The sequence below is a fragment of the Salmo salar genome, chromosome ssa06, assembly GCF_905237065.1.
Source record: "Salmo salar chromosome ssa06, Ssal_v3.1, whole genome shotgun sequence".
In the NCBI taxonomy this organism is placed as follows: Eukaryota; Metazoa; Chordata; class Actinopteri; order Salmoniformes; family Salmonidae; genus Salmo; species Salmo salar.
Genome location: NC_059447.1, coordinates 2,482 through 13,865, shown reverse-complemented (window position 1 = coordinate 13,865; position 11,384 = coordinate 2,482). Strand labels below are relative to the sequence as shown.

At 51.1% G+C, this 11,384-nt stretch overlaps 1 pseudogene; it reads left to right on the top strand.

The window, feature by feature from the left end:
• The first annotated feature begins 267 nt into the window (after nt 1–267).
• LOC123743522 (protein FAM83G-like) lies at nt 268–9,992 on the top strand (annotated as a pseudogene).
• The last annotated feature ends 1,392 nt before the right edge of the window (nt 9,993–11,384 follow it).

Here is an 11,384-nt window from a genome sequence, read left to right as displayed (position 1 = left end):
TAACTGTCATTCATATCAACTCATTATCGACATAATTGCCCTGCGGGTTAAAGAGACAACACAGGATAAACACTGATCCCGTCTTTTGTCCCGCGGGGCAGTTATGTGGGTAATGAGAGTAAAAAAAGGGAAATTCTGGATCACGTGATAGAGCGGGCGTGTGAGTTCTTGTCACACCTTTCCGGTGAAGCTGGTAACGGGTTGTGTTGTGAGTAGTGTGCTCCCCGGGAGAGAGAGAGAGAGAGACGGGGGTGAAAAGAGCGTGGACAAAACGGACCGGTAACGCGGGGATTAATAATAATAATAATGGTAATGGCGGAACCGGTCAGTTGTAGTCCCGTTGAATCTGTCTGACTTTACCGGGAATAGTTCCAAGCCTACCCGGTAACTTTTCATTCCAGAGAGAGTTGGGAAGATATTTCTGATTATTGTAGAATAATGTTGTTTATTTAACTAGTGCTCCGTTTTTTAAAAACATTTATTTATTTTTCCGGTTACTGTTCGGTGGGTCTCAAACCATGGCGTTATCACAAATCCAATGTTTGGATGAGAATAACGTGAATCTCCGGACGAATGAATCTAAACCGGATTTTTTTATTCCGAGGAACAACGTTTAGCGCTCGAGATTCTCCTCCGGGATGGAAGCGATGCTTTTAATAAATTCCTCCACGCGAACAATCTCCGGTGTTTCCTTTCGGACCAAGAGGTGGACCGTTTGACCCGGTCAGTAGAGGAAGTATGCGACCCGGAATCAGAACTCAGTCGGGTCGTTGACTCAGACAGTGATGAACTCCCGGTGTCTCTTCAATACTGGCCGGAGCTTTCTGACTGCTCGCTCCCGCGGCTGGACCTCGGATGGCCGGACTGCGCGTCCTACAGAGGAGTGACTCGCGTCACTGTGTACGCGCAGCCGCCACTGGACGGTTACGCGCACATCAAAGAGATGGTTAGGAAAACCATCGCGCAGGCGCAGAAGGTAAAGCGAGTTTTTTTTTTTTTATATAATTATTATGACGGTTATATATCGTATGAAACATGAATACTCTCTGTCTGTCTGTCTGTCTGTCTGTCTGTCTGTCTGTCTGTCTGTCTGTCTGTCTGTCTGTCTGTCTGTCTGTCTGTCTGTCTGTCTGTCTGTCTGTCTGTCTGTCTGTCTGTGTGTATAGGCTGTTCCCATTCTCCAGGGTCATAGTACAGAACAGTATATTCCAGCATATACTGGTGCGGTACAAGACAAAGTACACACAGATTAAAGATACCAGATGACCTCATTGTTATGCTGCTGACTGCAAATCAATAGACACTGGGTTCAACCAACTATACATTATAACCAGCTACAGAGGAGGGAACTTGCACTAGGTCGTGACCCCCCCTACATTATAACCAGCTACAGAGGAGGGAACTTTCACTAGGTCGTGACCCCCCCCTACATTATAACCAGCTACAGAGGAGGGCCCATAGCTTTAACCGCTAGGCTACCTGCTGGTTACTGGCCCAAAGATCTAACCGGTAGACTACCTGCTAGTTACTGGCCCAAAGCTCCAACCGGTACCTACCGCCCTATCATGCATTCTAACATGTGTCTTGACCTGTGTGTGTGTGTGTGTGTGTGTGTGTGTGTGTGTGTGTGTGTGTGTGTGTGTGTGTGTGTGTGTGTGGTGTGTGTGTGTGCGTGTGTGTGTGTGTAGGTGATTGCGGTGGTGATGGACCAGTTCACGGACGTAGATATCTTCAGAGACCTTCTGGAGGCGTGCTTTAAAAGGAAAGTGTCTGTCTACATCCTGTTGGAAAGAGCAGCGTTACCTCACTTCCTGTCTATGGCTGAGAGGGCTGCCATGCATCCCGGGCACCTGAAGGTAACACATTGGTGCTTGGGGGATTTTACACCACAGAGTGTTAATGTGCCGCAGTAGTTCTGGTGCTTGGGGGTTTTTACACCACAGAGTGTTAATGACCAGTTTAATTCTGGTGCTTGGTGGGTTTTTACACCACAGAGTGTTAATCAGCAGTTTAGTTCTGGTGCTTGGGGTTTTTTACACCACAGAGTGTTAATGAGCAGCAGTAGTTCTGGTGCTTGGGGTTTTTTACACCACAGAGTGTTAATGACCAGTTTAATTCTGGTGCTTGGTGGGTTTTTACACCACAGAGTGTTAATGAGCAGTTTAGTTCTGTGCTTGGGGGTTTTTTACACCACAGAGTGTTAATGACCAGTTTAATTCTGGTGCTTGGTGGGTTTTTACACCACAGAGTGTTAATCAGCAGTTTAGTTCTGATGCTTGGGGGTTTTTACACCACAGAGTGTTAATGAGCCGCAGTAGTTCTGATGCTTGGGGGTTTTTACACCACAGAGTGTTAATGACCAGTTTAATTCTGGTGCTTGGGGGGTTTTTACACCACAGAGTGTTAATGAGCAGTTTAGTTCTGGTCCTTGAGGGTTTTTACACCACAGAGTGTTAATGAGCCGCAGTAGTTCTGGTCCTTGAGGGTTTTTACACCACAGAGTGTTAATGAGCCGCAGTAGTTCTGGTCCTTGGTGGGTTTTTACACCACAGAGTGTTAATGAGCAGTTTAGTTCTGGTGCTTGGGAGATTTTTACACCACAGAGTGTTAATGAGCCGCAGTAGTTCTGGTGCTTGGGAGGTTTTTACACCACAGAGTGTTAATGAGCAGTTTAGTTCTGGTCCTTGAGGGTTTTTACACCACAGAGTGTTAATGAGCCGCAGTAGTTCTGGTCCTTGGTGGGTTTTTACACCACAGAGAGTTAATGACCAGTTTATTTCTGGTGCTTGGTGGGTTTTTACACCACAGAGTGTTAATGACCAGTTTAATTCTGGTGCTTGGTGGGTTTTTACACCACAGAGTGTTAATGACCAGTTTAATTCTGGTGCTTGGTGGGTTTTTACACCACAGAGTGTTAATGACCAGTTTAGTTCTGGTCCTTGAGGGTTTTTACACCACAGAGTGTTAATGAGCCGCAGTAGTTCTGGTCCTTGGTGGGTTTTTACACCACAGAGTGTTAATGAGCCGCAGTAGTTCTGGTGCTTGGGAGGTTTTTACACCACAGAGTGTTAATGAGCAGTTTAGTTCTGGTCCTTGAGGGTTTTTACACCACAGAGTGTTAATGAGCCGCAGTAGTTCTGGTCCTTGGTGGGTTTTTACACCACAGAGAGTTAATGACCAGTTTATTTCTGGTGCTTGGTGGGTTGTTACACCACCGACTGTTAATGAGCCGCAGTAGTTCTGGTCCTTGGTGGGTTTTTACACCACAGAGTGTTAATGAGCCGCAGTAGTTCTGGTCCTTGGTGGGTTTTTACACCACAGAGTGTTAATGAGCAGTTTAGTTCTGGTGCTTGGGAGGTTTTTACACCACAGAGTGTTAATGAGCCGCAGTAGTTCTGGTCCTTGGTGGGTTTTTACACCACAGAGTGTTAATGAGCAGTTTAGTTCTGGTGCTTGGGAGGTTTTTACACCACAGAGTGTTAATGAGCCGCAGTAGTTCTGGTCCTTGGTGGGTTTTTACACCACAGAGTGTTAATGAGCAGTTTAGTTCTGGTGCTTGGGAGGTTTTTACACCACAGAGTGTTAATGAGCCGCAGTAGTTCTGGGTCCTCTTTCCCAAAAGCATTTTTTAAAGGAAAAGTAGGAGCTCACTAGAGGAAAGTTTATTGTTCTACTGTAGGCCGACATCTGCCTCTTAACTGATGGCCCGAATCAGCTCTTCAACCACAGCCAGGATAACACAGTCGTCTATAATGGGTTTTCACACCTGTCCTGGTGTGCCAATGGATAGGCTAACGGGTAGCCTACAGAATGCAGCCTATTGGAATAGAATCAAATGACAGAGGGGGCCTATTGCAAACATCGATGGCACTAGACAATCGCCAGCCGCTGTCTCGTTAACTCATCAATATGCAGCTAAATTCCCCCCCCCCCACACACAGCTGATGTCTCGTACTCAGACTGGTTGAGCAGCACCGACCGAGGTCACAGACTGGTTGAGCAGCACCGACCGAGGTCACAGACTGGTTGAGCAGCACCGACCGAGGTCACAGGCTGGTTGAGCAGCACCGACCGAGGTCACAGGCTGGTTGAGCAGCACCGACCGAGGTCACAGGCTGGTTGAGCAGCACCGACCGAGGTCACAGGCTGGTTGAGCAGCACCGACCGAGGTCACAGGCTGGTTGAGCAGCACCGACCGAGGTCACAGGCTGGTTGAGCAGCACCGACCGAGGTCACAGGCTGGTTGAGCAGCACCGACCGAGGTCACAGGCTGGTTGAGCAGCACCGACCGAGGTCACAGGCTGGTTGAGCAGCACCGACCGAGGTCACAGGCTGGTTGAGCAGCACCGACCGAGGTCACAGACTGGTTGAGCAGCACCGACCGAGGTCACAGGCTGGTTGAGCAGCACCGACCGAGGTCACAGGCTGGTTGAGCAGCACCGACTGAGGTCACAGACTGGTTGAGCAGCACCGACCGAGGTCACAGACTGGTTGAGCAGCACCGACCGAGGTCACAGACTGGTTGAGCAGCACCGACCGAGGTCACAGACTGGTTGAGCAGCACCGACCGAGGTCACAGGCTGGTTGAGCAGCACCGACCGAGGTCACAGACTGGTTGAGCAGCACCGACCCAGGTCACAGACTGGTTGAGCAGCACCGACCGAGGTCACAGACTGGTTGAGCAGCACCGACCGAGGTCACAGACTGGTTGAGCAGCACCGACAGGCTGTTATTCCAGGAAGAGGTGAAAGCAGAACCGTCTGACGAGGAACGTAATTCAGCTAAACTATTAAAAGTGGAATAAATGTTGTACTTTTGGAACCAATGGACAACACCCTTCCAGTCACAGTAGGAGACTGTAGGAAATACTGTAGCGTCACTATAGCAACCCAACTCCCATTTGTTACCACTGTCATGTGTCCAAGGGGTTTTCAAACTGTTTTGACCTACGACGGGAGACAGACAGACAGACAGACAGGCAGGCAGACAGACAGACAGACAGACAGACAGACAGACAGACAGACAGACAGACAGACAGACAGACAGACAGAACAGGGAGAGAGAGAGAGAGAGAGAGAGAGAGAGAGAACAGAGGGAGGGAGAGGGGAGAGAGAGAGAGAGAAGAGAGAGAGGGAGAGAGAGAAGAGAGAGAGAGAGAGAGAGAGACAGAGAGAGAGAGAGTATTTTATAGAGCCCCAGTGTTGTGGCTGTGTGCTACTTTCCATATGTTATCTGGCAGTTAAACAGGCTTCACCAGGTCACACCCACAGAACAGACAACAGACACGTCTACCTGTCGAACCACTTACTGTACACACCAGTCGTTATGTCCTGCTGTCCACTGTCCACTCAACACACCCGTCATTATGTCCTGCTGTCCACTGTCCTCTCAACACACCCGTCATTATGTCCTGCTGTCCACTGTCCTCTCAACACACCCGTCATTATGTCCTGCTGTCCACTGTCCTCTCAACACACCCATCATTATGTCCTGCTGTCCACTGTCCTCTCAACACATCCATCATTATGTCCTGCTGTCCACTGTCCTCTCAACACACCCGCCATTATGTCCTGCTGTCCACTGTCCTCTCAACACACCCGTCATTATGTCCTGCTGTCCACTGTCCTCTCAACACACCCATCATTATGTCCTGCTGTCCACTGTCCTCTCAACACACCAGTCATTATGTCCCGCTGTCCACTGTCCTCTCAACACACCCGTCATTATGTCCCGCTGTCCACTGTCCTCTCAACACACTCGTCATTATGTCCTGCTGTCCACTGTCCTCTCAACACACCCGTCATTATGTCCTGCTGTCCACTGTCCACTCAACACACCCGTCATTATGTCCTGCTGTCCACTGTCCTCTCAACACACCCGTCATTATGTCCTGCTGTCCACTGTCCTCTCAACACACCCGTCATTATGTCCTGCTGTCCACTGTCCTCTCAACACACCCGTCATTATGTCCCGCTGTCCACTGTCCTCTCAACACACCCGTCATTATGTCCTGCTGTCCACTGTCCTCTCAACACACCAGTCATTATGTCCTGCTGTCCACTGTCCTCTCAACACACCCGTCATTATGTCTCGCTGTCCACTGTCCTCTCAACACACCAGTCATTATGTCCTGCTGTCCACTGTCCTCTCAACACCCCTCTGTCCTGCTGTCCACTGTCCTCTCAACACCCCTCTGTCCTGCTGTCCACTGTCCTCTCAACACCCCTCTGTCCTGCTGTCCACTGTCCTCTCAACACCCCTCTGTCCTGCTGTCCACTGTCCTCTCAACACCCCTCTGTCCTGCAGAGCCTGCGTGTGGGTGTGACAGGAGGAGCAGAGTTCCTCAGTAGGTCGTGTTCCAGGGTGAGAGGACGTCTGGGTCACAGGTTCCTGTTGGTAGATGGAGACAAGGCTGTTTCTGGATCGTACAGGTACCCTAACCTCTGACCCCTAACCTCTGACCCCTAACCCTCTGACCCCTAACCTCTGACCCCTAACCATCTGACCCCTAACCCTCTGACCCCTAACCATCTGACCCCTAACCTCTGACCCCTAACCCTCTGACCCTCTGACCCCTAACCCTCTGACCCCTAACCTCTGACCCCTAACCCTCTGACCCCTAACCCTCTGACCCCTAACCTCTGACCCCTAACCCTCTGACCCCTAACCCTCTGACCCCTAACCCTCTGACCCCTAACCTAGACCCCTAATTTTGGACACATTAATAATGGTTACAGGGTTAATTCTCCGTGGATACAGGGTTAATTCCGGCGTGGTTACAGGGTTAATTCCGCATGGTTACAGGGTTAATTCCGTGTGGTTACAGGGTTAATTCCGCATGGTTACAGGGTTAATTCCTCGTGGTTACAGGGTTAATTCCGCATGGTTACAGGGTTAATTCTCCGTGGTTACGGGGTTAATTCCGCGTGGTTACAGGGTTAATTCCGCGTGGTTACAGGGTTAATTCCGCATGGTTATAGGGTTAATTCCGCATGGTTACAGGGTTAATTCCGGCGTGGTTACAGGGTTAATTCCGCGTGGTTACAGGGTTAATTCCGCGTGGTTACAGGGTTAATTCCACGTGGTTACAGGGTTAATTCCGGCGTGGTTACAGGCTTCATTCCACGTGGTTACAGGGTTAATTCCACATGGTTACAGGGTTAATTCCACGTGGTTACAGGGTTAATTCCGCGTGGTTACAGGGTTAATTCCACGTGGTTACAGGGTTAATTCCGCGTGGTTACAGGGTTAATTCCGCATGGTTACAGGGTTAATTCCGCGTGGTTACAGGGTTAATTCCGCGTGGTTACAGGGTTAATTCCACGTGGTTACAGGGGTTAATTCCTGTGGTTACGGGGTTAATTCGGCGTGGTTACAGGGTTAATTCCCGCGTGGTTACAGGGTTAATTCCGCGTGGTTACAGGGTTAATTCCACATGGTTACAGGGTTAATTCTGCATGGTTACAGGGTTAATTCCACATGGTTACAGGGTTAATTCCCTCTGGTTACAGGGTTAATTCCTCATGGTTACAGGGTTAATTCCGCGTGGTTACAGGGTTAATTCCGCATGGTTACAGGGGTTAATTCTGTGTGGTTACAGGGTTAATTCTCTGTGTTTACGGGGTTAATTCCGCGTGGTTACAGGGTTAATTCCGCGTGGTTACAGGATTAATACAGGCATCGGTCTGAGCATCACTAGTTCAGTGCCATTTCATTTTTTTTGTTGTGATCGCCGAGGAAGGCTCTTTGTAGTGACGACCCCTAACCTCTGACCCCTGTCTGTATCGTGTGCTCCTTCCCTTCCAGTTTCACCTGGACGGCGTCTCGTTTGGACAGACACCTGGTCACCTTGGTAACGGGCCAGGCGGTTGACTCCTTTGACCAGCTGTTCCGTGACCTCTACCTGACCTCCAGCGGGGTCGACCTCCGCGGGGTCACCATGGAGACGGAGCCGGAGCCGGAGCCCCTCCCCAAGGCCAGCCCTGTCGCTTCTCTCTCCGCAGCTAACGCCAGGAAGCTGTTCAGCCCTAAATACGCCCTGGTGATCGGGCGACGCTTAACGCTAACGCTAGCGGCGCCAGCCCCGTCTCCTCCGGAAAGAACTCCAACTCCCAGAACCCCTTGAAAACAAAGGTACCAGAATGCATTGCTCCCCCTACTTTACCATAATGTACCGTGCTCGTTAATAAAACACCTGTAGATTTGTTTATCTATATTCTTTTAAAAAGTTTCCTCAATATTATAATCATTCATTTCAATCAATCTAGGGGCGTGTCCCGGAGCCAGTGGAAGCCGCGCCCCTCCACCCGGGATTAGCCTGTCTGGAGAAAGCGTACCTGATTCCGTACCTGCCCACCTGGCCCGAACCCGACCCCCAGAGACGTCATCGGGTTCATTAACGTGCGGGACGCGTCGCGGCCGACCCAGGTGCACCTGCAACGCTCCGAGAGGTTCGAGACGAGCCAGGCGATACGCTTCAGCAGTCCCTTTGCCCTGCCCAATGAGGAGCCACTTCCTGACAGGGCTGTGCCTAGACCTACCCCTACCCTTAACTCTACCCCTAATCCTAACTCTACCCTTAACTCTACCCCTATCCCTAACTCTACCCTTAACTCTACCCCTACCCCTAACTCTACCCTTAACTCTACCCCTACCCCTAAATCTACCCCTACCCTTAACTCTACACCTACCCCTAAATCTACCCCTATCCCTAACTCTACCCCTACCCCTAACTCTACCCCTACCCCTACCCTTAGCTCTACCCCTACCCTTAACTCTACCCCTACCCCTAACTCTATCCCTACCCCTAACTCTACCCCTACCCCTAACTCTACCCCTACCCCTACCCTTAGCTCTACCCCTACCCTTAACTCTACCCCTACCCCTACCCTTAGCTCTACCCCTACCCTTAGCTCTACCCCTACCCTTAACTCTACCCCTACCCTTAAGTCTACCCCTACCCCTAAATCTACCCCTAAATCTACCCCTAACTGTACCCCTAAATCTACCCCTAAATCTACCCCTAACTGTACCCCTAACTCTATTCCCTACCCCACCTCCCCCACTCTCCCCAGTCCCGTATGCCCCTCCCTTACCTTCACCCCAGTCCCTAAACCCCGGACGGTGCAGTTGGTCATGAGGAGCGGGAGTGGTCAGGACCTATGTGGAGTCAGAGTGGTCAAGAAGACAGACAGTCTGGAGCTAACTGGACCACAAACAGACTGTCTGAATGGAACTGGACTGTGGCTAGACTGTGAGACCGCACTGCGAACTCAGAGTGACTGTGAGACCGCACTGCGAACACAGAGTGACTGTGAGACTGCACTGCGACCCCAGAGTGACTGTGAGACCGCACTGCGAACACAGAGTGACTGTGAGACCGCACTGCGAACACAGAGTGACTGTGAGACCGCACTGCGAACACAGAGTGACTCGCGAGACCGCACTCGCGAACACAGAGTGACTGTGAGACCGCACTGCGAACACAGAGTGACTGTGAGACCGCACTGCGAACACAGAGTGACTGTGAGACCGCACTGCGAACACAGAGTGACTGTGAGACCGCACTGCGAACACAGAGTGACTGTGAGACCGCACTGCGAACACAGAGTGACTGTGAGACCGCACTGCGAACACAGAGTGACTGTGAGACCGCACTGCGAACACAGAGTGACTGCGAGACCGCACTGCGAACACAGAGTGACTGTGAGACCGCACTGCGAACACAGAGTGACTGTGAGACCGCAGTAGTACCCCAGAGTGACTGCGAGACCGCAGAAGTACCCCAGAGTGACTGCGAGACCGCAGTAGTACCCCAGAGTGACTGCGAGACCGCAGTAGTACCCCAGAGTGACTGCGAGGCCGCAGTAGTACCCCAGAGTGACTGCGAAACCGCAGTGCAACCCCAGAGTGACTGCGAGACCGCACTGCGAACACAGAGTGACTGTGAGACCGCACTGCGACCCCAGAGTGACTGTGAGACCGCACTGTGAACACAGAGTGACTGTGAGACCGCACTGCGAACACAGAGTGACTGTGAGACCGCACTGCGAACACAGAGTGACTGTGAGACCGCACTGCGAACACAGAGTGACTGCGAGACCGCAGTGCAACCCCAGAGGGACTGCGAAACCGTAAAAGGACTGTGTCAGCACACACGCACGCCTGACCTCCGTACACACAGACACGACCTGCTCACACACGCTCCCGGCGTGTCGTCCCGTCCTGTGAATCTAACATGTCGACGGCATCGGAGGAATATTATGAGTGTAGTGACTTTGTAAAGTGACTCTGAGTCTGTCTGTGATCTACTGGCCAACGAGCTACACTGGAGACCTGAGGGGGAAGAGACCCCACACCCTACACAGAATACACACCCTACTGTAGATACTACACATAGTATAGATACTAAACATACTGCAGTTAGCATGGAGAAAGAAGAGGCTAATAATCAGCTAGCACAGCAGGCTATCAGTCAGCTAGCACAACAGGCTAACACGCAGCTAGCACAACAGGCTAACAGTCAGCTAGCACAGCAGGCTAACAGTCAGCTAGCACAACAGGCTAACAGTCAGCTAGCACAACAGGCTAACACTCAACTAGCACAACAGGCTAACACTCAACTAGCACAACAGGCTAACACTCAGCTAGCACAACAGGCTAACACTCAACTAGCACAACGGGCTAACACTCAACTAGCACAACAGGCTAACACTCAACTAGCACAAGAGAAACAGTAGTATGCTAACGATTTGCTAACACAGGAACTACAACAATGTGACAGCCAGTAAACAGTTGAGGGCACAAGGGGGAGGGACCGGCGATTCAGTCATCTCACTGATAACCTCTGACCTCTGAGACGAACCACCATAGTGACACTACGGAGAGAGGAGGCCAGCATTGACCTTATGCAACAGTATAGCTTCCGTCCCTCTTCTCGCCCCCAACCTGAGCTTGAACCAGGGACCCTCTCGCACATCAAGAACTGACACCCCGCGAAAGCATCGTTACCCATCGTGCCACAAAAGCCGCGGCCCTTGCAGAGCAAAGGGGAACAACTACTTAAGGTCGCAGAGCGAGTGACGTCACCCGATTGAAACGCTACTAGCGCGCACCACCGCTAACCAACTAGCCATTTCACATCGGTTACACTTACACAGGCTAGCGATGAGCCTATACTCACTAACACTGACCGTACACTGGTACAGGCTAGCGATGAGTCTATACTAGCTAGTGATGACTCTAAAGTGGACACACAGCTGGAAAGACTTCTGGAGACATGAGATACCTCACCCACAATCCCAACCCCACCACACGCCTCGCCGTCCCCCAGGTCCACACCCAGAGAGACAGAGTTACAGTCCTGCACACTGAAAGAGACAGAC